We start from the raw sequence: 24,638 nt of genomic DNA, 5'->3' as shown, positions 1-24,638 counted from the left end.
ATAAAACGGATGATCCATCATGAAGACATAACCATAATAAACATCTATGCACCCAATGACAGGGCTCCAAAATATATAAAAACAAACTCTAACAGCACTGAAAAGAGAAATTGACAGTTCCACAATAATAGTAGGAGACTTCAACATACCACTCTTGGTAAAAGACAGATCATTTAAAAACAAACTGAACAAAAATACAGAAGCCCTAAAGGGCACGATTAGCCAACTTGACCTTATAAACACATACAAAAACTCCACCCAACAGCTGCAAAGTACACAGTCTATTCCAAGGCACATGGAATGTTCTCCAGGACAGATCACATCTTAGGCCACAGAGCAACCCTAAACAAAATGAAAACATCGAGATAATACAAAGTTTCCTCTCTGACCATAACTCCATCAAGGCAGAAATTAGCAACAAGAAGAGCAAGAAAAAAAAATCAATTACATGGAAACTGAATAACACTGCTTAAAAACCACTGGGTAATACAAGAAATCAGAGATGGAGTAAAAAAATTCCTAGAATCAAACAAGAATGAAAACACATCAAAGGCAGTGCTCAAAGGTCAAATTATAGCAACAGATACACACATCAAAAAAGAAGAAAGGGACAAAATCAAAACATTAGCTACACAACTCAAACAAATATAAAGAGAACAGAAAAAAAAAAATCCACCAGCCACCACAAGAAAGGAAAGGATAAAGATTAAAGATCAGAGCAGAAACAAATGAAATAGAGAACAGAAAAACAATAGAAACAATCAACAAAACCAAAAGTTCATTCTTTAAAAGATCCACAAACCACTGGCCAAAGTGACAAAACCAAAACAGGGAGGACACAAATAACCCAAATAAGAAGTGAAATGGGGGATATTACAACACACCCAACTGAAATAAAAAGGATCATAACAGAGTATTATGAAAACCTATATTCCAACAAAGTAGAAAAGCTAGAGGAAAAGAACAAACATCTAGAACACACTACGCACCCAAACTAACACAAAATGATGTTGAAAATCTGAACAAGCTCATAACAAGAGAAGAGACTGAAAAGGTAATAATAATTTTTAAAAAACCAACAACAAAATAAAGGCCTGGCCCAGATAGCTTCATTGGAGAATTCTACCAAACATTCAGAGAAGAACTTACACCAGTACTACTCAAATTATTTCAAAAGATAGAAAAGGAAGCAATACTTCAGAATTCATTCTATGAAGCCAGCATAACCCGGACACCAAAACCAGGAAAAGACAACACAAAAAAAAAAAAAAAACAAAAATTAGAGAACAATATCTCTAGGGAATATAGATGCAAAAATTTTCAACAAAATTCTAGCCAATAGAATTCAGCATCATATCAAAAAAATAATACACCAGGACCAAGTAGAATTCATACCAGGTATGCTAAGATGGCTCAACATTAGAAAATCAATCAACATAATCCACCACATAAATAAAAGGAAAGAAAGAATCACGCGATAATCTCAATGGATGCAGAAAAGTCATTCGACAATCTCCAATACCCATTCCTGATTAAAACTCTCAATAAAATAGGTATAGAGGGGAAATTTCTCAACATAATAAAGGGCATCTACACAAAACCAACAGTCAACATCATCCTTAATGGAAAGAGGCTGAAAACATTACCCTTGAGAACAGGAACAAAACAAAGATGCCCTTTATCACCTCTCCTATTTAACGCTGTGTTTTTTAGAAGTTCTAGCTAGAGCAATAAGGCAAAAAAATGAAATAAAGGGCATCCAAATTGGTAGTGAAGAAGTTAAACTGTCCCTTTGTGCAGATGATATGATACTATACATAGGAAACCCAAAAGACTCCACAAGACAAATACTAGAACTAATGGAAAGATTCAGCAGAGTTGCAGGATACAAGATAAACCTACAAAAATCAGTTGGATTCCTATATACCAATAAAGAGAACAAGGAAAAGGAAATTGGAAAAACAATACCATTTATAATAGCCCCTAAAAAAAAATAAAATACTTGGGACTAAATCTAACCAGGGATATAAAAGACCTATATAAAGAAAACTACAAAACACTGTTTCAAGAGACCAAAAGAGATCTACAGAAATGGAAAAACATACCAGGCTCATGGATAGGTAGACTCAACATTGTGAAAATGACAATTTTACTCAAAGTGATTTACAAATACAATGCAATCCCGATCCAAATACCTACAATATTCTTTAAAGAGATAGAAAAACTAATAATTAACTTTATATGGAAACGGAAGAAGCCTGGATAAATAAAACACTATTGAAGAAGAAGAATAAGGTAGGAGGATTCACACTACCTGACCTCAGAACCTACTATACAGCTTCAGTACTCAAAATAGCCTGGTACTGATATAATAACAGATACATTGACCAATGGAACAGAACTGAGAACTCAGATATAAATCCATCCACCTATGGTCACCTGATCTTCAACAAGGGGCCAAAGTCCATCAAATGGGAAAAAGACAGTCTTTTTAACAAATGGTGCTGACAAAACTGGATGTCCATCTGCAAAAAAAAAAAAAAAAGAAAGAAACAGGACCCATATCTCACGCCATACACAAAAACTAATTCAAAATGGATCAAAGATGTAAATACAAAACCCAAAACTATAAAGTTCATAGAAGAAAAAATAGGAACAACACTAGAGGTCCTGATACACAGCATTAACAGGATACAAACCATAACCAACAACACACAAAATCCAGTAGATAAGCTAGGTAACTGGGATCCTCTAAAAATTAAACACATGCTCATAGAAAGGCTTCACCAAAAGAGGAAAAAGAGAACCTACGGAGTGGGATAATTTTTTTTGCTATTACATATCAGAAAAAGGTCTAATCTCTAAAATCTACAGGAAAATCCAATACCTCTACAATAAAAAGATAAGTAATCCAATTTAAAATTGGGCAAAGAAAATGAACAGACACTCCACCACAGAAGACATTCAAGTGGCCAACTGACACATGAGGAAATGTTCACGATCACTAGCCATTAGAGAAATGCAAATCGAAACCACAATGAGATACCATCTCAACCCGGCATTACTGGCATGAATCAAAAAAAAAAAAAAAAATCTTGGAGAGGCTGTGAGGAGATCAGAACTCTTATGCACTGCTGGTGGGAATGCAAAATGATACAATCATTTTGGAAAATGATATGGCACTTCCTTAGAAACCTAGAAATAGAAATACCATATGATCCAGCAATCCCACTCCTAGCAATATATCTGAGAGAAATAAGATTCGTCACATGAATAGTGATATGCACGGCCATGTACATTGCAACATTGTTCACAATAGCAAAAAGATGGAAACAACCTAGATGCCCATCAACAGATGAATGGATAAACAAACTATGGTACAGAAACACAGTGGAGTATTAGGCAACGATAAAGAACAATGATGAATCTGCGAGCATTCCATAACATGGATGAATCTGGAGTCTGGAGGGCATTATGCTGAGTGAAATAAGTCAATCACAAAGGGACAAATATTGTATGAGACTACTGTAAAAAACTCATGAAAAGGTTTACATACAAAAAGAAACTATTTTTGATGGTTACGAAGGAGGGGAGGGGTGAGGATGGAAAAACACTAAATAGACAACAGATAAGTGATAACTTTGGTGAAGGGAAAGAAAGTACACAATACTGGGAAAGCCAGTACAATTTCGCAAGGCAAGGTCACGTAAGCTCCATAAAAGTGCAAACTCCCTCAGGTACCAAACTGCTGGGCTGAGGGCTGTGGGGATCATGGTTTCAGGGAACACCAAGCTCAATTGGCATAACATAGTTTATGAAGAAAATGTTCTACATTTTACTTTGGCATGTAGTGTCTGGGGTCTTAAAAGCCTATGAGGAGCCATCTAAGATACTCCACTGGTCTCAACCCTTCAGGAGCAAGGGAGAATGAAGAGAACTAGAGATACAAGGGAAATGGACCACATCTACCACGGCCTCCACCAGTCTGAGTGCAGTACAGCTAGATGGTGCCTGGCTGCAATCACTGACTACTCTGACAGGAATCACAATAGGGGGTCCTGGACAGAGTTGGAGAAAAACATAGAACAAAATTCTAACTCACAAAAAAAGACCAGAGTTACTGGCCTGACAGAGACTGGAGAAACCCGAAGAGTATGGCTCCCCACACCGTTGTAGCTCAGTAATCATATCACTCCCGAGGTTTACCCTTCAGCCATAGATTAGACAGGCCCATAAAACAAAACAAGACTAAAGGGGCACGACAGCCCAGGGGCAAGGACTAGAAGGTGGGGGGGGACAGGAAAGCTGATAATAGGGAACCCAAGGTCAAGAAGGGAGAGTGTTGACATGTCATGGGGTTCTTAACCAATGTCATAAAACAATGTGTACTAACCATTTAATGAGAAACTAATTTGTTCTGTAAACCTTCATCTGAAGTACAATAAAAAAAAAAAAAATCTTCCAGCCAATATGGCACCATAGACATAAGCACCATGCTGTCCCTCCACTGCAAAGACCCGAAAAACTAAGTAAAACAGAGACAAACATCATTCCTGGAACCCAAAGTGTCAAATGAAGAGGTAAGGAATTCAGCCAAGCACTGAATGGAATGAGAAACTGACAGAGGGCAGAGAGTGAGGAAAGATATGTGCGGATGTCCCTTAGCAGCTACTGCTGCACGGATTCACCATCTTGGACTCCTGTGGGGGATTGGCGGACAGGGAACATGGAAAAGCAGCGTCACGGAGCTCTCAGCAGGAAACAGAGCACCTGGTAACCAGCGATACAGGCTTTCCCACCCCCCAAACTCTCCCCGCTGCTCTACCTCTGAGCCTCCTGGCTGGCTGCAGTGGCTCAACTGGCTGGGAAGTGCAGCGTCTGTGCCACTTGGATTCACCTCACCCACATCGTAGATTAGCGGACAGGGAGTACCAGAAAGCAGCTTCACAAAGTTCCCAGCAGAAGACAGAGCACCCGGTAACAAGCGATATAAGCTTTCCTAACTCCCACCCTTCTCCCCGCCCCTTTGGCCTCCTCTGTTTCCCACCAAACAGTCTCTAGGCCAGGAAGCAACTGCTTCTGCCCCAGGCCGCTTGTATTCACCCCACCCACACGGGGCCGGGTCCCTGAGCTGGAGTTACTTCTTTGCATTTCTTTTGGTTTCTTCCGTACCTCCCCCTCCTTTCTCTAGAACACCTGGCTCTGTGCGCCATCTTTGCTTCTTTTTGAAAGGCTGTGAAGCCCTGATTCACAGCGGAACCACTCCCCAGGCCCGGGACACCATAATGGTGGGATCCCTGGGGCTTTTTTATTTTTATTTTTTGCTCGTTTTATTTAGTTTTGCATTGATTTGTTTCTTTGTTTTCTTTGTCTTTTCGCACTTGAGAGCCCCTTCTAGCCACGCTGCACTGCACGGCTTAGGAGCCACTCCCCAAATCTGCACAGCTGGGTAGGTGGGATCCCTGGGGCCATTTCTTTTTTTTTCTCTTCCTTTTTTCCCTCTTTTTCCGTTTCTGTCTTTCTTCATTTCTCAGTTCACGTCTGTCTATACTTACCTTCTTTTCTTGAATACCTGGTGCTGTGTGACATCTATACCCCCTTGAGCCAGGCTATACTGCATAGCCTGGGAGCCACTTCCCTGGTCTTCACGGCCACTCCGGTGGGATCCCTGGAAGGTTTCTTTTCTTTTCCAAATTTTTATCTAGCTTTTTTCTTTTTTTTTTTTCCTTTTTGCTTTTCTCCATTTCTTGGTTGCTCTTCTCTTTGTTGCAATAACAAGCTCCTTTAGCACTCTCCTTTTCCCTTTGTTTGTTTATTTTTGACTCCTGTTTCTCTTTCCCATACCCATATTAGCTCCACATATCACAACCTCCCCCTTGTACCAGCCTACCTGCACCGTGCACTGAACATCACGCCCCTAAGCAGCACAGGCACAGCCTACCAAAACCTGCTCGGTAGTGATTCCTGGCCCACCCTGTCAGCCCTAGTATGTGACACAAACAACCCATCCCAGTCCCTCCTCTTCACCTGGACCTGCCCTGCAGCACCACAGCTAAATGAGTGGCACCACCCATTGGACAAGGAGATGAAATGTATCGCGACTACAAGATAAGGAAACAACAAAGAACACACAGCCTCTCTGCTCAGACACAACCAAATAAAACAAAAAAGCAGGACAAAACAAACAAATCTACAATCAAGAAATGAAGAAAATAACTACTGAATGTCTCAAAGACAGGAAATATTATTTAAAAATATATATATATAAAAGGACAGGATGGCTCCAGTAGGTGTCCAAAATAAAATACCAGATGACTTTCCAGTAGAAGAAAAAACACTCGAACTACTTGACTGGGAATTCAAATCTATAATACTCAGTGCTGTCCAACAGTTGAAGCAAAAAGCAGACAAAAATGAGGAAAAATAGACAAATTTATGGAAAAGGCAGACAAATTCATGGAAAATGCAGACGAAAAACTGGAAGATTTTGGGGAAATAATACAGGTAAAAAAATACCAAATAAATTCACACATATGCATCATACAAAAACAACAATTAAGAAATCCAAAAGCTAAACAACAAGATTTCAGAAATGGACAGTGTCATAGAAAGGGCTGAAGAGCAGGTATAAAATGATGGAAGACAGGATAAGCGAAATTGAAGACAAACATGTGGCTACAACTCTTGAGAAAAATCAGAAAAAAAAGAACAAAGAAAAATGAGGAAACCCTTAGAATTATGTGGGATACAATCAAAGGCAAAAATTTGCAAGTGATCAGAGTTCCATAAAAGGGAGAGAAAATGGAAAACATAGAAAGAATCATTGAAGAATTGCTGACAGAAAACTTCCCTAATATCATGAATGATGAAAAGTTGACCATCCAAGAAGCTCAACGATCCCTATAAAGGATAGACCCCAAAAGAAAAACACCAAGGCATATCTTAATCACACTCACTAAAGACAAAGAAAAAATGCTGAGAGCAGCTCAAGAAAAACAGAAAGTCACATACAGAAGAGAAACAATAAGACTAAGACTCAGCTCTGATTATTTGGCAGAAACCATGCAGGCAAGAAGGCAATGGGATGACATATATAAAACATTTAAAGAAAATAATTGCCAACCAAAAATAATATATCCTGCAGAACTTTCGTTCAAATATGATGGTGAAATTAGGCCATTTCCAGATAAACAGAAACTAAGGGAATATGTAAACACCAAACCAAACTTAAAAGAATTATTAAAGGGAGTCCTTCAGTCTAAGAACAAATGACATGAGACCACAGTCTAAAACTAGTATGCAAGATTGTACCAGCCAGATAACATCTTAGAAAATGAACTCTCAAGGACTATCCAAAACCAAAAGAATTGCAACACGGAACCAGAGGTTAATCAGTAAACAACAACAACATCAGAACAATAAAAGAGGGAATAAACAGTGTAGGGATAGAACTTTCTAAGGGTGAGGAAGGAAAGGCGATACCAAGTAATAATAGAATGGTTCAAACCTAGGAAGATAAGGGTAAATTTCAAGGTAACCACAAAGAAAGTTAACAAACCTACTCTTCAAAATAAAGAAGAAAAACGTAGTCTCAATAAAAACAAAATCTACAAAAACTAAAGAAATGAAAAAGAAATCCACACACACAAAAAGGAACTCAGCAGAGGAGAGTAGTAGGAACAAAGAAAATGTTAGCACTACAAAATGACAATAAACTCACACTTATCAATAATTACACTGAAAGTAAATGGCCTAAATGCACCCATGAAGAGACACAGAGTGACAGAATGGATTAAAAAACAGGCTCCATCAATACGCTGTCTATAAGCAACATACCTTAGAAAAAAAGATGTAAATTTATTACAAAATCAAAGGATGGAAAAAACATATCAAGCAAATAACTACCAAAAAAGAGCAGCAGTGGCAATGCTAATCTCAGATAAAATAGACTTTAAAACAAAATCCACCATAAAAGACAATGAAGGGCACTACATAATGATTAAAGGGATGATCCATCATGAAGACTTAACCAAAATAGACATCTACACACCCAGGCCTAAAAAATACGTAAAAAAAAACCCTAATAGCACTGAAAAGAGAAATTGACAGTTCCACAATAATGGTAGGCGAAATCAACACACCACTCTTGGTAAAGGACAGAACATCTAGAAAGAAACTCAACAAAAATACAGAAGACCTAAAGAACACAATCAGCCAACTTGACATAATAGACATATATAGAACACTCCACCCAACAGCTGTAAAGTACAGTCTTTTCCAATGCACATGGAATGTTCTCCAGAATAGACCACATCTTAGGCAACAAAGCAACCCTCAACAAAGTCAAAAACATTGAGATAATACAAAGTATCTTCTCTGACCACAATGCCATCAAAGTAGAAATTAGCAACAGGAAGAGTAAGGAAAAAAAAATTACATGGAAACTGAATAACACCCTACTTAAAAACCACTGGATAATATAAGAAATCAGAGGTGTAATTTAAAAAATTCCTAGAATCAAACAAGAATGAAAACATGTTATACCAAAACCTTTGGGACATAGCAAAGGCAGCCCTCAGAGGCCAATTTATAGCAATAGATGCACACAACAAAAAAGAAGAAAGGGACAAAATCAAAACATTAGCTACCCAACTTGAACAAGTACAAAGAGAACAGCAAAAGAAGCCCAAAACCAACAGAAGAAAGGAAATAATAAAGATCAGAGCAGAAATTAATGAAATAGAGAACAGAAAAACAATAGAGAGAATCAACAAAATCAAAAGTTGGTTCTTTGAAAGGATTAACAAAATCAACAAACCACTGGCCAAACTGACAAAAGCAAAACAGGATATGACACAAATAACCCAAAAAAGAAAAGAAATGGGGGATATTCCAACAGACCCAACTGGAATAAAAAGGATCATAACAGAGTATTATGAAAAATATACTCCCACAAATTTGAAAACCTCGAGGAAATGGACACATTTCTAGAAATGCACTACCTACCCAAACTAACAGAAAATGGTGTTGAAAATCTGAACAGACCCATAACAAGAGAAGAAATTGTAAAGGTAAAAAAAAAAACTCCCAACAACAAAAAGCCCTAGCCCCGATGGCTTTACTGGAGAATTCTACCATTCAGAGAAGAGTTTACACCAGTAGTACTAAAACTATTTCAGAACATAGAAAAGGAAGGGATACTTCCAAATTCATTCTATTCTATGAAGACAGCATAAACCTGACCAAAACCAGGAAAAGACACCACAAAAAAGAAAATTAAAGACCAATATCTCTCATGAATATATATGCAAAAAATCTCAACAAAATTCTACACAATAAGATTCAGCATCATATCAAAAAAAAAAAAAAAAACACACCACATCCAAGCAGGTTTCATACCAGGTATGCAAAGGTGGTTCAACATTAGAAAGTCAATCAACATAATCCATCACATAAATAAAGGAAAGAATCATGTGATCATCACGATCGACACAGAAAAGACATTCAACAAAGTGGAACAACTATTTCTGATCAAAACCCTCAATAAAATAGGTATAGGAGGGAAATTTCTCAACATAATAAAGGGCATATATGCAAAACCAAAGGGCAACATCATTCTTAAAGGAGAGAAGCTGAAGACATTCCCCTTGGGAACAGGAAAAAGATAAAAATGCCCTTTATCACCACTCCTATTTAACAGCAATAAGGCAAGAAAAAGAAAAAAAGGGGATCCAAATTGATAATGAAGAAGTTAAACTGTCCCTATTTCCAAATGATATGATACTATACATAGATAACCCAAAAGACTCCACAACACAACTACTGGAACTAATAGAAAGATTCAGCAGAGTTGCAGGATACAAGATAAACATACAAAAATCAGTTGGATTCCTAGACACCAGTAAAGAGAACAATGAAAAGGAAATCAGGAAAACAATACCATTTATAATGGCCCCTAAAAAAAAAATACCTGGGAATAAATCTAACCAAGGAGGTAAAAGACCTGTACAAATAAAACTACAAAACACTACTGCAAGAAACCAAAAGATAGATCTACATAAATGGAAAAACATGTCATGCTCATGGATAAGTAGACTCAACATTGTGAAAATGACAATTCTACCCAAAGCAATTTACAAATACAATGCAATCCAAATCCAAATATCTACAACATTCTTTAAAGAGATGTAAAAACTTATCATTAACTTCATATGGAAAGGGAAGAAGTCCTGGAAAAGTAAAGCACACTATTGAAGAATAAAGTAGGAGGACTTACACTCCCTGACCTCAGAACCTACTATACAGCTTCGGTAGTCAAAACAGCCTAGTACTGGTACAACAACAGATACATTGACCAATAGAACAGAATTGAGAACCCAGATGTAAATCCATCCACTTATGGTCAACCGATCTTTGACAGGGGCCCAAAGTCCATCAAATGGGGAAATGACAGTCGTTTTTGACAAATGGAACTGGCAGAACTGATGTCCATCTGCAAAAAAAAAAAAAAAAAAAATGAAACAGGACCCATACCTCACACCGTATACAAAAACTAACTCGAAATTGATCAAAGACCTAAATATAAAGCCAAAAACTATGAAACACATAGAAGAAAAAATAGGATCGATATTATAGGCTCTAGTACACGGCATTAACAGGATACAAACCACAACCAACAACACACAAACTCCAGAGGATTAGCTAGATAACTGGGATCTTCTAAAAATCAAACACTTATGCTCATCAAAAGACTTCACCAAAAGAGTAAAAAGAGAACCTACTGATGGGGAAACATTTTTGGCTATTACAAATCAGACAAATGTCTAATCTCTAAAATCTACAAGAAAATCAGACACCTCTACAACAAAAAGACAAATAATCCAATTAAAAATGGGCAAAGGAAATGAACAGACACTTCACCAAAGAAGACATTCAAGCAGCAAACAGACACATGAGGAAATGCTCACAACCTCTAGCCATTAGAGAAATGCAAATCAAAACCACAAAGAGACACCGTCTTAGCCCAGCATTACTGGCATGAATCAAAAAAAAAAAAGAAACCAGAAAATAACAAATGTTGGAGAGGCTGCAGGGAGATTGGAACTCTTATGCACTGCTGGTGGGAATGCAAAATGATACAACCATTTTGGAAGACGATATGGTGCTTCCTTAGAAAGCTAGAAATAGAAATACCATAAAAAAACCATATGATCCAGCAATCCCACTCCTAGAAATATATCCTAGAGAAATGAGTGTCATCACACGAATAGACATATGCACACCCACGTTCATTGCAGCGTTGTTCACAATAGCAAAAAGATGGAAACAATCTAGAGGCCCATCAATAGGTGAATGGATAAACAAACGGTGGTATATACACACAATGGAGTGTTACAAAATGATAAAGAACAACGATGAATCTGTGAAGCATCTCAACGTGGATGAATCTGGAGGGCATTATGCTGAGTGAAATAAGTCAATCACAAAAAGACAAATATTGTATGAAACCACTACATACAAAAAGAAGCAATTTTTGACGGTTACAAGGGAAGGGAGAGGCGGGAATGGAAAAATACTTAATAGAAAATAGAAAGTGGAAACTTTGGTGAAGGTTAAGACAATACATAATTCTGGGGAAATCAGCACAACCTGTATAAGGCAAGGTCATGGTAGCTCCATATATACACATGCAAACTCCTTGAGGGACCAAATTGCTGGGCTGAGGGCTGAGGGGGCCATGGTCACAGGGAACATCTAGCCAAATTGGCATAACATAGTTTATAAAGAATATGTTCTACATTCTACTTTGGTGAGTAGCATCTGGGGCCTTAAAAGCCTGTGAGCAGCCATCTAAGACACTCCACTGGTCTCACCTCTTTGAGAGCAAGGAAGACTGAAGGAAACTAAAGATAAAAGAGAAAGATTAATCCAAAGGATGAATGGACCACACCTACCACAGCCTCCACCAGACTGAGCCCAGTACAACGAGATGGTGCCCGGCTTCCACCACTGACTGCTCTGACAAGGATCACAATAGAAGGTCCCAGATAGAGCTAGAGAAAAATGTAGAACAAAATTCTAACTCAAAAAGAAAGACCAATGCTCATCTAAAGACTTCACCAAAAGAGTAAAAAAGACCACCTACAGACTGGGAAAAGATTTTCAGCTATGACATCTCCAACCAGCACCTGATCTCTAAAATCTACATGATTCTGCTAAAACTCAACCACAAAAAGACAACCCAATTAAAAAATGGGCAAAGGATGTGAACAGGCACTTCACCAAAGAAGACATTCAGGCGGCTAACAGATACATGAGGAAATGCTCTCTATCATTAGCCATTATTAGCCATTAGAGAAATGCAAATCGAAACTACAATGAGATTCCATCTCACTCCAACAAGGCTGGCATTTATCCAAAAAATACAAAATAATAAATGTTGGAGAGGCTGTGGAGAGATTGGAACACTTATACACTGCTGGTGGGAAAGCCAAATGGTACAACCACTTTGAAAATCCATTTGGTGCTTCCTTAAAAAGCTAGAAATAGAACTACAATATGAGCCAGCAATCCCACTCCTCAGAATATATCCTAGAGAAATAAGAGACTTTACACGAACAGATATATGCACACCCATATTTATTGCATCACTGTTTACAATAGCAAAGAGATGGAAGCAACCAAGGTGCCCATCAACAGATGAATGGGTAAATAAATTAAGGTATATTCACAAAACGGAATACTACACATTGATAAAGAACAGTGATGAATCTGTGAAACATTTCATAACATGGAGGAACCTGGGAGGCATTACGCTGAGTGAAATCAGTCAGTTGCAAGAGGACAAATATTGTATAAGACCACTATTATAAGATCTTAAGAAATAGTTTAAACTGGGAAGAACATATTCTTTTGTGGTTACGAGAGGGGGGAGGGAGGGAGGGTGGGAGAGGGCTATTTTCTAATTAGATAGTAGGTAAAAACTACTTTAGGTGAAGGGAAAGACAACACTCAGTAGGGGGGAGGTCAGCATAACTGGACTAAACCAAGGCAAAGAAGTTTCCTGTATAAACTGAATGCTTCGGAAGTCAGCGAAGCAAGGGCAGAGGTTTGGGGACCATGGTTTCAGGGGACATCTAAGTCAATAGGCATAACAAAATCTATTAAGAAAACATTCTGCATCCCACTTTGAAGAGTGGCATCTGGGGTCTTAAACCCTAGCAAGTGGCCATCTAAGATGCACCAATGTGTCTCAATCCATCTGTATCAATGGAGAATGAAGAACACCAAGGACACAAAGTAATAACGAGACCAAGAGACAGAAAGAGCTACGTGAACTAGAGACTACATCATCCTGAGACCAGAAGAACTAGATGGTGCCCGGCCACAACCAATGGCTACCCTAACAGGGAACACAACACAGAATCCCTGAGGGAGCAGGAGAACAGTGGGATGCAGACCCCAAATTCTCATAAAAAGACCAGACTTAATGGTCTGACTGAGACTAGAAGGACCCTGGCGGTCATGCCCCCATACCTTCTGTTGGCCTACAACAGGAACCATTCCCGAAGCCAACTCGTCAGACATGGATTGGACCGGACAATGGGCTGGAGAGGCGTGAGCTACTTGGATCAGGTGGACACTTGAGACTATGTTGGCATCTCCTGCCTGGAGGGGAGATGGGAGGGTAGAGGGGCTTAGAAGCTGATAAAATGGACATGAAAAGAGAGAGTGGAAGGAGAGAGCGGGCTGTCTCATGGGGGGGGGGAGGAGAGTAATTGGGAATATGTAGCAAGGTGTATATAAGTTTTTATGTGAGAGACTGACTTGATTTGTAAACTTTCACTTAAAGCACAATAAAAATTATTAAAAAAAAAAAAAAAGGAAAGACCAGACTTGCTGGCCTGACAGAGAGTGGAGAAACCATGAAAGTATGGCCCCCAGATACCCTTTCAGGAGTGCCTGAGGTTCACCCTTCACCCAAAGATTGAGCAGGCCCATGTAACAAAACAAGACTAAAGGGTGTACCAGCTGTGGGGTAGGGACTGGATGGCAGGAGAGAACAGGAAATCATGTAATAGGGAACCCAGGGTTGAGAATGAAGAGTGTTGCCATTTCGTGGAGTTGTTAACCAATGTCATAGAACAATGAGTGTGCTAACTGATGAGAAGATAGTTTTCTTCTGTAAACCTTCATCTAAAGTACAATAAAAATAAAGCACAATAAAAAAGTAAAACAACAACACTTTAAAGCCCCTACCCCATATTGACTACTCACGGTATCTTTCCCAAAGCTAACTAGTATCTCTAATTATTTCACCATCAATTCATTCTGTCAGGTTCTGAATTTTATATAAACAGAATCAAATAGTATGCATACTTTGTGTCTGGATGTTTTTCTGAGACTGTACCACTTGATTGCCTGCAGCAGTCATTCATTTGTATTTCATGTCGATTCTACAGTTTATTTACCAACTCTACTATTGATGGCTATTTGTATTGTTTCCAGTTTTTTTTTTTAGATTTAAGGATGGTGCTACTGGATAGTGATGTCAGTGAGATGAAGGAGTAGACAGCTGCAAGAACACATTCTTCCTCAGAAACATAAAACAATCACTAGAAACTGTTAGAACCAGCTTCGTCAGAACTCAGATAAACAGTCAAAGGTTTTTTGGCAACCAAGTGAATGCTGAATCAAGAAAAAGGCAACTTAAAAATGGTATGAAAGTTTTGTGGTATGTTTATTTGCTCTTGCCCCACCCACTCCTTAGCTCACTGGCAGGCTTGAAGACTACAGCCCCTGTTCCCAGTGTGACTGATACTCTCGTCCACGGTTCAAGAGTGAGAAGAACAGACCTAATTCACAAAGTATTGTGTTTGTCAGTTGTAACCTGTCTAGGGGCTACCTGAATGACTGGCACCAGGCACTCATCTGTGTTTTGCCAAACTCAATAGAATGAAACTTAGTAGAATGAAGGGTGAAAAACACATGATCATCTCAACTGAAGCAAAAATAGTATTTGACAAAATCCAACACTATTTCATTACAAAAAAAAAAAAAACTCAGAAAACTAGGAGTAGACTGAAACTTCCTCAATATGTTAAAGGGTATTTATGAAAAACCCACAGCTAACATCATAGTCAATGTGAAAAACTGAAAGCTTCTCCCCTAATGTCAGGGAAAAAATAAGGATGCCCACTTTTACCACTGCATTTGAACATTCTAATGAAAGTTCTAGCCCAAGCAATTAGGCAAGAAAAATAAACAAAAGATATCAAAATTGGAAAGATAAAAGTAAAGCTATCTATATAGCTAATATGATACTATGTACAGAAAATCCCTAAGAATCCACATAAAAGTTACTAGAGTTAATAAATAAATTCTGCAAATCCAGGGCAAAAGATTAACACACAGAAATCAATTGTGTTTCTATACACCAGAAATTAACAATTTGAAAAGGAAATTAAGAAAAATATTCCAGTGTCAACAGTATCCAAAAGAATAAAATGCTTAGAAATAAATTTAAATAAAACCCAAAAAACCAAAGCCCGTTGCCATTGAGTCAGTTCCGACTGTCTTAGGCTGGGTTTTCCAGAGAAGCAAAACCAGTAATGAATATAAATGGTGAGATTTATATTAGGGAAAAGCTCACGTGATTGTAGGGGTTGGAACGTCCCAAGTCCTTGGATCAGGATAGAGTTCTTTCCCAATTCACGGAGCTGCAGAAGCTGGTGAACCCAAGATGAACAGGTTGGAGAGCAGGGATCCCGCTCACACTTTGTGATGGTCAAGAAACCCCCAAGGTCGGCAGGCAAGGCCACAAGGTTTCTCCTGAGTCACTTAGCTGCAGGGGCTGGCGAACCCAAGATAGGCAGGTCAGGGAGCAGAACTCTTTCTTGCAGGCCATGAAGATCTGCGAACCCCAAGATGGACAGATAAGCTGCCAGCTCAAGTCCCAAAAACCAGAGGTAAGACAAGAGACAGCTGGATCCAGACAAGCCAACAACATTTGCAAGGCCAGCAGGAAGGAAGTAGGTGGCAGAAGACAGAGAGATGAAGGCTGAGGGGGCAGTGAGCTGCCACAGGCCCCACCCTCATCGGTATCCCTCAGCAGATTCCATCATAGGGGTGATCACGTATCAGATTTCGGCAGGACAGTGATCACAACATTATACAACTGCCAAAACACCGAGAATCATGGCCCAGCCAAGTTGACATACAATCTTAACCATCACATAGTGACCCTATAGGACAGAGTAGAACTACCCATAGGGCTTCTAAGGAGCAGCTCGTGGATTTGAACTACAGACCTTTTGGTTAGCAGCCGTAGCTCTTAACCACTGCACCAATAAAGATGTGAAAAACTTGTACTCTGAACACTAAAAAAAAATTGCTGAAAAAATTAAATAAATAAATGAAAAAACATTCTTATGTCTATGGTTTGGAAAGCTTAATATTGTTATGATGTAAATACAATGCAAACTGATCTACAGATTCTATGCAATCTCTACCAAAATTCCAAAGGCCTTTTTGCAGAAAGAGAAGCTCCAGTTCTTGGCTTCCACATAGATTTGCAAGGGGCTTCAAATAACCAATAAAATCTTTAAAAGAAGAACAAAGTTGGAGAACTTACACTGCCTAATTTCAAAACTTACTACAAAGCTACAGTAATCAAAACAGTGTGGTAGTGGCATAAGGATAGACATATAGACCAATCGGATAGATCTGAGAGTCCAGAAATAAACCCATACATCTATGGCCAATTGATTTTTGACAAGCCTTTTTTTTTTTAAGTCCAACTAATGGAGAAAGAATAGTCTCTTCAATAAATATTGCTGAGACAACTGAATCTCTGTAAGCAAACGAATGAAATTGGACCCATACCTCCCACCATATATGAAAATTAACTCAAAATTGACCAAATACATAATTGTACAAACTAAAACCATAAAACTCTTAGAACAAAACGTAACAGTAATGCTTTGTGACCTAGTTTTTGACAATGGATTCTTATATATGACAACAAAATAGACAAATTGAACTTCATCAAAATTAAATACTTTGGCACATCAAAGGACTTCATCAAGAAGGTGAGGAGACAATATACAGAATGGGAGAAAATATTTAGCAGCCATATATCTGATAAGTGTTTAATATTCAGAACATCCTACAACTCAACAACAAAAAGAGAAACCACCCAATTTTAAAAAGCAGGCAAAACAAAGGCCAGAGCAGAAATGAGTGAAATATAGGATGGAAAAATAATAGAGAACAAAACCAGAAGTTCATTCTTGGAAAAAATGAAACCAAACCAAAACCCACTGCTGTCGGGGAGATTTTGACTCCTACTGACCCTATAAGGACAGAGTAGAACTGCCCCATAGGGTTTCCAAGGAGCGGCTGCTGGATTCGAACTGCTGACCTTTTAGTTAGCAGCCTAACTCTTAAACATTGTGCCACCAGGGCTCCTTGAAAATATTAGCAAAATTGAAAAAAAAATCATTAGCTAGACTTAAATAGAAAAAAGAACAGGTGATAAAAATAACTAAAATCAGAAATGAATGTGGGGACATTACAACTGATCCTACAGAAATAAAACTGATCATAATAGAAGACTATGAACAACTGTATGTCAACGAATTAGATAAAATGGAAAAATCCGAGAAACATATAAACTACCTAAATTGTCTCAGGGAGAAGTAGAAAATCTCAATACATCTATAACAAGTGAAGAAATCAAATCAGTAACCAAAAACCTCCAACAACAACAAAAAGTCCTGGACTAAATGGCTTCATTTGGAGGATTCTATCAAACATTTAAGGAAGGATTGACACCAATCCTTCTCAAAGCCTCCCAGATAGATAGAAGAGGAAGGAACACTTCTTAACTAATTCTATAAGGCTAGCATTACTCAGACACCAAGGCCAGACAAAGACATCACAAGAAAAGAAACCTATAGACCAAAGTCCCTTATGAATATAGATGCAAAAATACTAGCAAAACAGATACAACATCATATTAAAAGGATTATACACCATAACAAAGTACGATTTATTCCATGAATTTAAGGGTGGTTCAACATTAGAAAATCAATCAATGTAATACACCACATTAATAGAAAAAAGGAAAAGAACCACATGATCATCTCAGTCAACGCAGAGAAGGCATTTGATAAAATCCAACACCCTTTCATGATAAAAGCACTCAACAAACTAGGACTGCAAGGGAAATTCCTCAATCTGATAAAGGGCATTTATGAAAAACCCACAACTAACATCATACTCAGTGAAGAAAGATTTCGAGTTCTGCCCTTAAAAAAAAAAAACACAGGGATGCCCTCTCTTACCACTACTGTTCAACATTGGACTGGAAGTTTTAGCCAGAGCAATTCGGAAAAAAAAAAAAAATAAAAGAAATAAAAGGTATTCAGATCAGGAAGAAAGAAGTAAAACTCTCTTTGCAGGTGATATGATCCTAAGTATAAAAAAAAATCAGCTTGGCAATTCCTCAAAAAGTTAAACACAGAATTACATATGACCCAGCAATTCCACTCCTAGACACAAACTCTAAAGAATTGAAAGTAGGAACATACACAGATATTGTACGCCAATGTTCACTGCAGGACTATTCACAATAGGCAAAAGATGGAAATAGCCTAAATGTCCATCAACAGATGAATAAACAAAATGTGGTACATACATACAATGGAACATTACTCATCCATGAAGAGAAAAGAAGTCCTGATACATGCAACAACATGGATGAAACTTGTAAAAGTATTGATTGAAATAAGTTAGTTTCAAGGGACAAATATTGTATAATTCCACTTATATGAAATATCAAGGATAGGCTAGTGTAAACCAAAGTTTATTAGTGGTTACCAGGGATGGGGGGGAGGGGAATTCCCTGCTTAGAGGAGACTGATCTTCTCTTAAGGGTGATGGGGAATACTACTAACAGATAATGGTAATGGTTTAATAACATGATAAACAAAACTAATGTCACTGAATTGTACATGTGAAGACTGTTGAAATGGCAATCTGTTACATACATATTGACCAAAAAAAAAAAGACATTAAGAAACAGCCCTTGTGCTGAAACTCATCTTTGTAGGAAAAAAAAAAAAACTAATAATCTACATAAAAGATACTAGAGCTAAAAAAAAGAATTCAGCAAAGTTTCACAATATAACATCAATACACAAAAATCAGTTTGACTTCTATACACCAACAATGGGCAATCTGAAAAGGAAATTAAGGAAATATTAGCATTTACAATAGTATCTGAAATAAAATACAAAGAATTAAATTTAACCAGGGAGGTGAAAGACTAATACATTGAAAACCATAAAACAATACTCAAAGAAACTAATGAAGACATCAATAAATGGAAAGACACAACCATCTGGTAGTTACAGCTCTGTAGTTGTTGTTGTTGTTAGGTGCCACCGAGACAGTTCAGACTCATACCAACCCGATGCACAACATAACGAAACACTGCCTGGTCCTGCACCATCCTTACAATCATTGTTACACTTGAACCCAATTGTTGCAGCCGTTGTGTCAATTCGCCTTTTTGAGGGTCTTCCTCTTTTTCGCTGACTTTCTACTTTACCAAGCATGATGTCCTTCTCCAGGGACTGGTCCCTCCTGATAACATGCCCAAAGTATGTGAGATGAAGTCTTGCCATCCTTGCTTCTAATGAGCATTCTAGCTGCATTTCTTCCAAGACACACTTGCTTGTTCTTCTGGCAATTCATGGTATAGTCAATATTCTTTGCCAACACCATAATTCAAAGGCACCAATTATTTTTTGGTCTTCCTTACTCATTGAGCAGATTGCACATGCATATATGAAAACCCACTGCCATCGAGTCGATTCCGACTCATAGTGACCCTATAGGACAGAGTAGAACTGCCCCATAGACTTTCCAAGGAAAGCCTGGTGGGTTTGAACTGCCGACCTCTTGGTTAGCAGCCATAGCTCTTGACCACTACGCCACCAGGGTTTCTGCATATATGAGGCCAATGAAAATACCATGGCTCAGTTCAGGAGCACCTTAGTCCTTAAAGTGACATCTTTGCTTTTTAACGTTTCAAAGATATCTTCCACAGCAGATTTGCCCAGTGAAATATGTCTTTTGATTTCTTTTTTCTTCCATGGGTGTGGATTGTAGATCCAAGTAAAATGAAATTCTTGACAACTTCAATCTTTTCTCCATTTATCATAACGTTACTTATTGATTCAGTTGTGAGGATTTTTGTTTTCTTTATGTTGAGATGTAATCCATACTGAAGCCTGTGGTCTTTGATCTTCATCAGTAAGTGCTTCAAGTCCTCTTCACTTTCAGCAAGCAAGGTTGTGTCATCTGCATATGGCAGGTTGTTAATGAGTCCTCCCTCAATCCTGATGCAGCATTCATCGTCATATAATCCACCTTCTCAGATTATTTGCTCAGCATACCGATTGAATATGTATGGTGAAAGGATACAACTCTGACACGCACCTTTCTTAACTCTAAACCACGCAGTATCCCCTTGTTTTGTTCGAGCAACTGCATCTTGGACTAAATACAGCTTCCTCATGAGCACAGCAATGTGTTCTGGAATTCCCATTCTTCAAAATGTTATCCATAATTTGTAATGATCCACACAGTCAAATGCCTTTGCATAGTCAATAAAACACAGGCAAATATCTTTTTGATAGTCTCAGCTTTCAGCCATGATCCACCTAACATCAGCGATGATATCCCTTGTTCCATGTCCTCTTCTGAATCTGGCAGTTCCGTGTTTATGTACTGCTGCAGCTGCTTTTGAATAATCTTCATCAAAATTTTACTTGCATGTGATATTAATGATATTGTTCAATAATTTCTGCATCCTGTCGAATCGCCTTTCTTTGGAATGGGCACAAATACGGATTTCTTCCAGTCATTTGGTCAGGTAGTTGTCTTCCAAATTTCTTGGCATAGATGAGTGAGCACTTCCAGTGCTGCATCCATCTGTTGAAACATCTCAGTTGGTATTCCGCCAATGCCTTCAGTGCAGTTTGCACTCCTTCCTTTAGTACCGTCGGTTCTTAATCATATACTACCTTCTGAAACGGTTGAACATCGACCAATTCTTTTGGTACAGTGACTCTGTGGATTCCTTCCATCTTCTTTTGATGCTTCCTGCATTATTCAAAATTTTCCCCATAGAATCCTTCAACATTGCAACACGAGGCTTGAATTTTTTCTTTATTTCCCTCAGCTTGAGAAATGCCAAGTGCGTTCTTTACCTTTCATTTTCTAAATCCAGGTCTTTGCACATTTCATTATAATACTTTGTCTTCTCAAGTTGTCCTTTGAAATGTTCTGTTCAGCTCTTTTACTTCATTTCTTCCTTTTACTTTAGCTACTTGAAGGTCAAGAGCAACTTTCTGAGCCTCTTCTGACATCCATATTGTTCTTTTCTTTTTCTTTTTAATGACCTCTTGCTTTCTTCTTATATGAGGTCCTTGATGTCATTCCACAACTCATCTGGTCTTCAACCGTGAGCCTTCAACGCATCAAATCTATTCTTGAGGTGATCTCTAAATTTAGGTGGGATATACTCAAGGTCGTACTTTGGTTCTTGTGGACTTGTTCTAATTTTCTTAAATTTCCAATTGAACTTGCATATGAGCAATTGACGGTCTGTTCCACAGTTAGCCCCTGGCCTTGTTCTGACTGATAATATTGAGGTTTCCCATTGTCTTTTTCCACAGATGTAGCTGATATGATTCCTGTGTATTCCATCTTGTGAGGTCCACGGGTATAGTTGCCGTTTATGTTGGTGAAGAAAGGTATTTGCAATGAAGAAGTCATTGGTCTTGCAAAATTCTATCATGCGATCTTCAGCATTGTTTCTATCATCAAGGGCATATTTTCCAATTACCAATCCTTCTTCTTTGTTTCTAACTTTTGTATTGCATGTCACCAATAATTATGAATGCATCTTGATTGCATGTTTGATCAATTTCAGAATGCAGAAGTTGGTAAAAATCTTCAATTTCTTCATTTTTGGCCTTAGTTGTTCTGCATAAATTTGAATAATAGTCTTATTAACAGATTTTCCTTGTTGTCGTGGTTGTTGTTAGGTGCTGTCGTGTCGGTTCTGACTTTTAGCGACCTTATGCACAACAGAACGAAACACTGTCCGGTCCTGAGCCATCCTCACAATCGTTGTTATGCTTGAACTCATTGTTGCGGCCACTGTGTCAATCCACTACGTTGAGGGTCTTCCTCTTTTCTGCTGACCCTGTACTCTGCCAAGCATGATGTCCTTCTCCAGGGACTGATCCCTCCTGACAACATGTCCAAAGTATGTAAGACGCAGTCTCACCATCCTTGCCTCTAAGGAGCATTCTGGCCACACTTCTTCCAAGACAGATTTGTTCATTCTTTTGGCAGTCCATGGTATATTCAATATTCTTTGCCAACACCACAATTCAAAGGCGTCAATTCTTCTTTGGTCTTCCTTATTCATTGTCCAGCTTTCACATGCATATGATGTGATTGAAAATACCATGGCTTGGGTCAGGCGCACCTTAGTCTTCAAGATGACATCTTTGTTCTTCAACACTTTAAAGAGGTCCTTTTCAGCAGATTTACCCAATGCAATGTGTCTTTTGATTTCTTGACTGCTGCTTCCATGGCTGTTGATTGTGGATCCAAGTAAAATGAAATCCTTGACAACTTCAATCTTTTCTCTGTTGATCATGATGTTGCTCATTGGTCCAGTTGTGAGGACTTTTGTTTTCTTTATGTTGAGGTGCAATCCATACTGAAGGCTGTGGTCTTTGATCTTCATCAGTAAGTGCTCCAAGTCCTCTTCACTTTCAGCAAGCATAATGCAGGTTGTTAATGAGTCTTCCTCAAATCCTGTTGCCCCATTCTTCTTCATATAGTCCAGCTTCTCAGATTATTTGCTCAGCATACAGGTTGAATAGGTATGGTGAAAGAATACAACCCTGACCCACACCTTTCCTGACCTTAAACCAATCAGTATCCCCTTGTTCTGTCCGAACAACTGTTCTTGATCTATGTTAAGGTTCCTTATGAGCTCAATTAAGTGTTCTGGAATTCCCATTGTTCGCGATGTTATCCATAATTTGTTATGATCCACACAGTCGAATGCATTTGCATAGTCAATAAAACACAGGTAAACATCCTTCTGGTATTCTCTGTTTTAAGCCAGGATCCATCGGACATCAGCAATGACATCCCTGGTTCCACATCCTCTTCTGAAAGCAGCCTGAATTTCTGGAAGTTCCCTGTCAATTTTCCTTGTAGGTATATGGATATTATCCTATCACCAACAGCATTGTACTTCAGGATAGATTTTGAAATGTTCCTTTTGACGATGAATAAGACACCATTCCGCTTCAATTTGTCATTCCTGGCATAGTAGACCATATGATTGTCTGATTCAAAATGTCTAATACCAGTCCATTTCAGCTCACTAATGCCTAGGATATCCATGTTTATGCATCCATTTCATTCTTGAGAACTTCCAATTTTCCTGGATTCATTCTTTGTACATTCCGTGTTCTGATTATTAATGGACGTTTGCAGCTGTTTCTTCTCATTTTGAGTTCTGCCACTTCAGCAGATGAAGGTCCTGAAAGCTTGATTCCATCCACGTCATTAAGGTTGACTCTACTTTGAGGAGGCTGCTCTTCCCCGATCATATTTTGAATGCCTTCCAACTGGAGGGGCTCATTTTTCAGCACTATATCAGACAATGTTCCACTGCTATTCCTAAGGTTTTCATTGGTCAGTTTTCTCAGAAATAGACCACCAGGTTCTTCTTCCTAGTCTCTCTTAGTCTGGAAGCTCCGCTGAAACCCATCCACCAAGTGTGACCCTCCCGGTATTTGAAATGTTGGTGGCAAAGCTTCCAGTATCACAGCAACTCACAAGCCACCACAGTATGACAAACTGACAGACACATGGTGGATGGCTCTGTTACAACAAGAAAAGCCAAATCCTCAGTGTTATAGGGGAAAACACCTATGGCACCTCTGTGGCACAGTGAAGAAATTCATTGAAACCTATCTAAAACCTAGGGCTTTTAAACCATAAACTATTGTCATGGGGAAGATCCTGAACGTTAACTCTACTGATCTGAGGCTGTCTGGAAAAAAAATACACACACACAAGAAGGGTAGAGAGGTCCCCCCCCCATAGTATATGTAATGATAAACAAAAAAAAATAAAATAAAAGAAAGACAGGGAGAAAACCTGGATACAGGAGGAGGAAATAAAAATAAATCTACATACAACATATAAATATATATATATATTACTAGATTTAAACAAAGGTTTATAATTTCACCCAATTGAAAATCGCAAATTTATTCAAATATTTTATACAGCAAAGTGATAAAAGGTTGCTAATTGGCTTTTGTGCTTCTACAACATATGTTCTAAATTAACTTTAATATCTGCTAAAAGACACCAATTGTCAAGCCTTCATGAAATTAATCAATACTGGGGCTAGAATTAGTTATTCCTGGGATACTACTAAGTTTAAACACTGTCATCATCTTAGAGGAGTTACTGAATATAAAATAGAGGACAAATAAATATGTCTTGTCTTAACCATTAAAACT

This window comes from Elephas maximus, chromosome X (assembly GCF_024166365.1).
Source record: "Elephas maximus indicus isolate mEleMax1 chromosome X, mEleMax1 primary haplotype, whole genome shotgun sequence".
In the NCBI taxonomy this organism is placed as follows: Eukaryota; Metazoa; Chordata; class Mammalia; order Proboscidea; family Elephantidae; genus Elephas; species Elephas maximus.
This window is presented reverse-complemented; position numbering follows the sequence as displayed.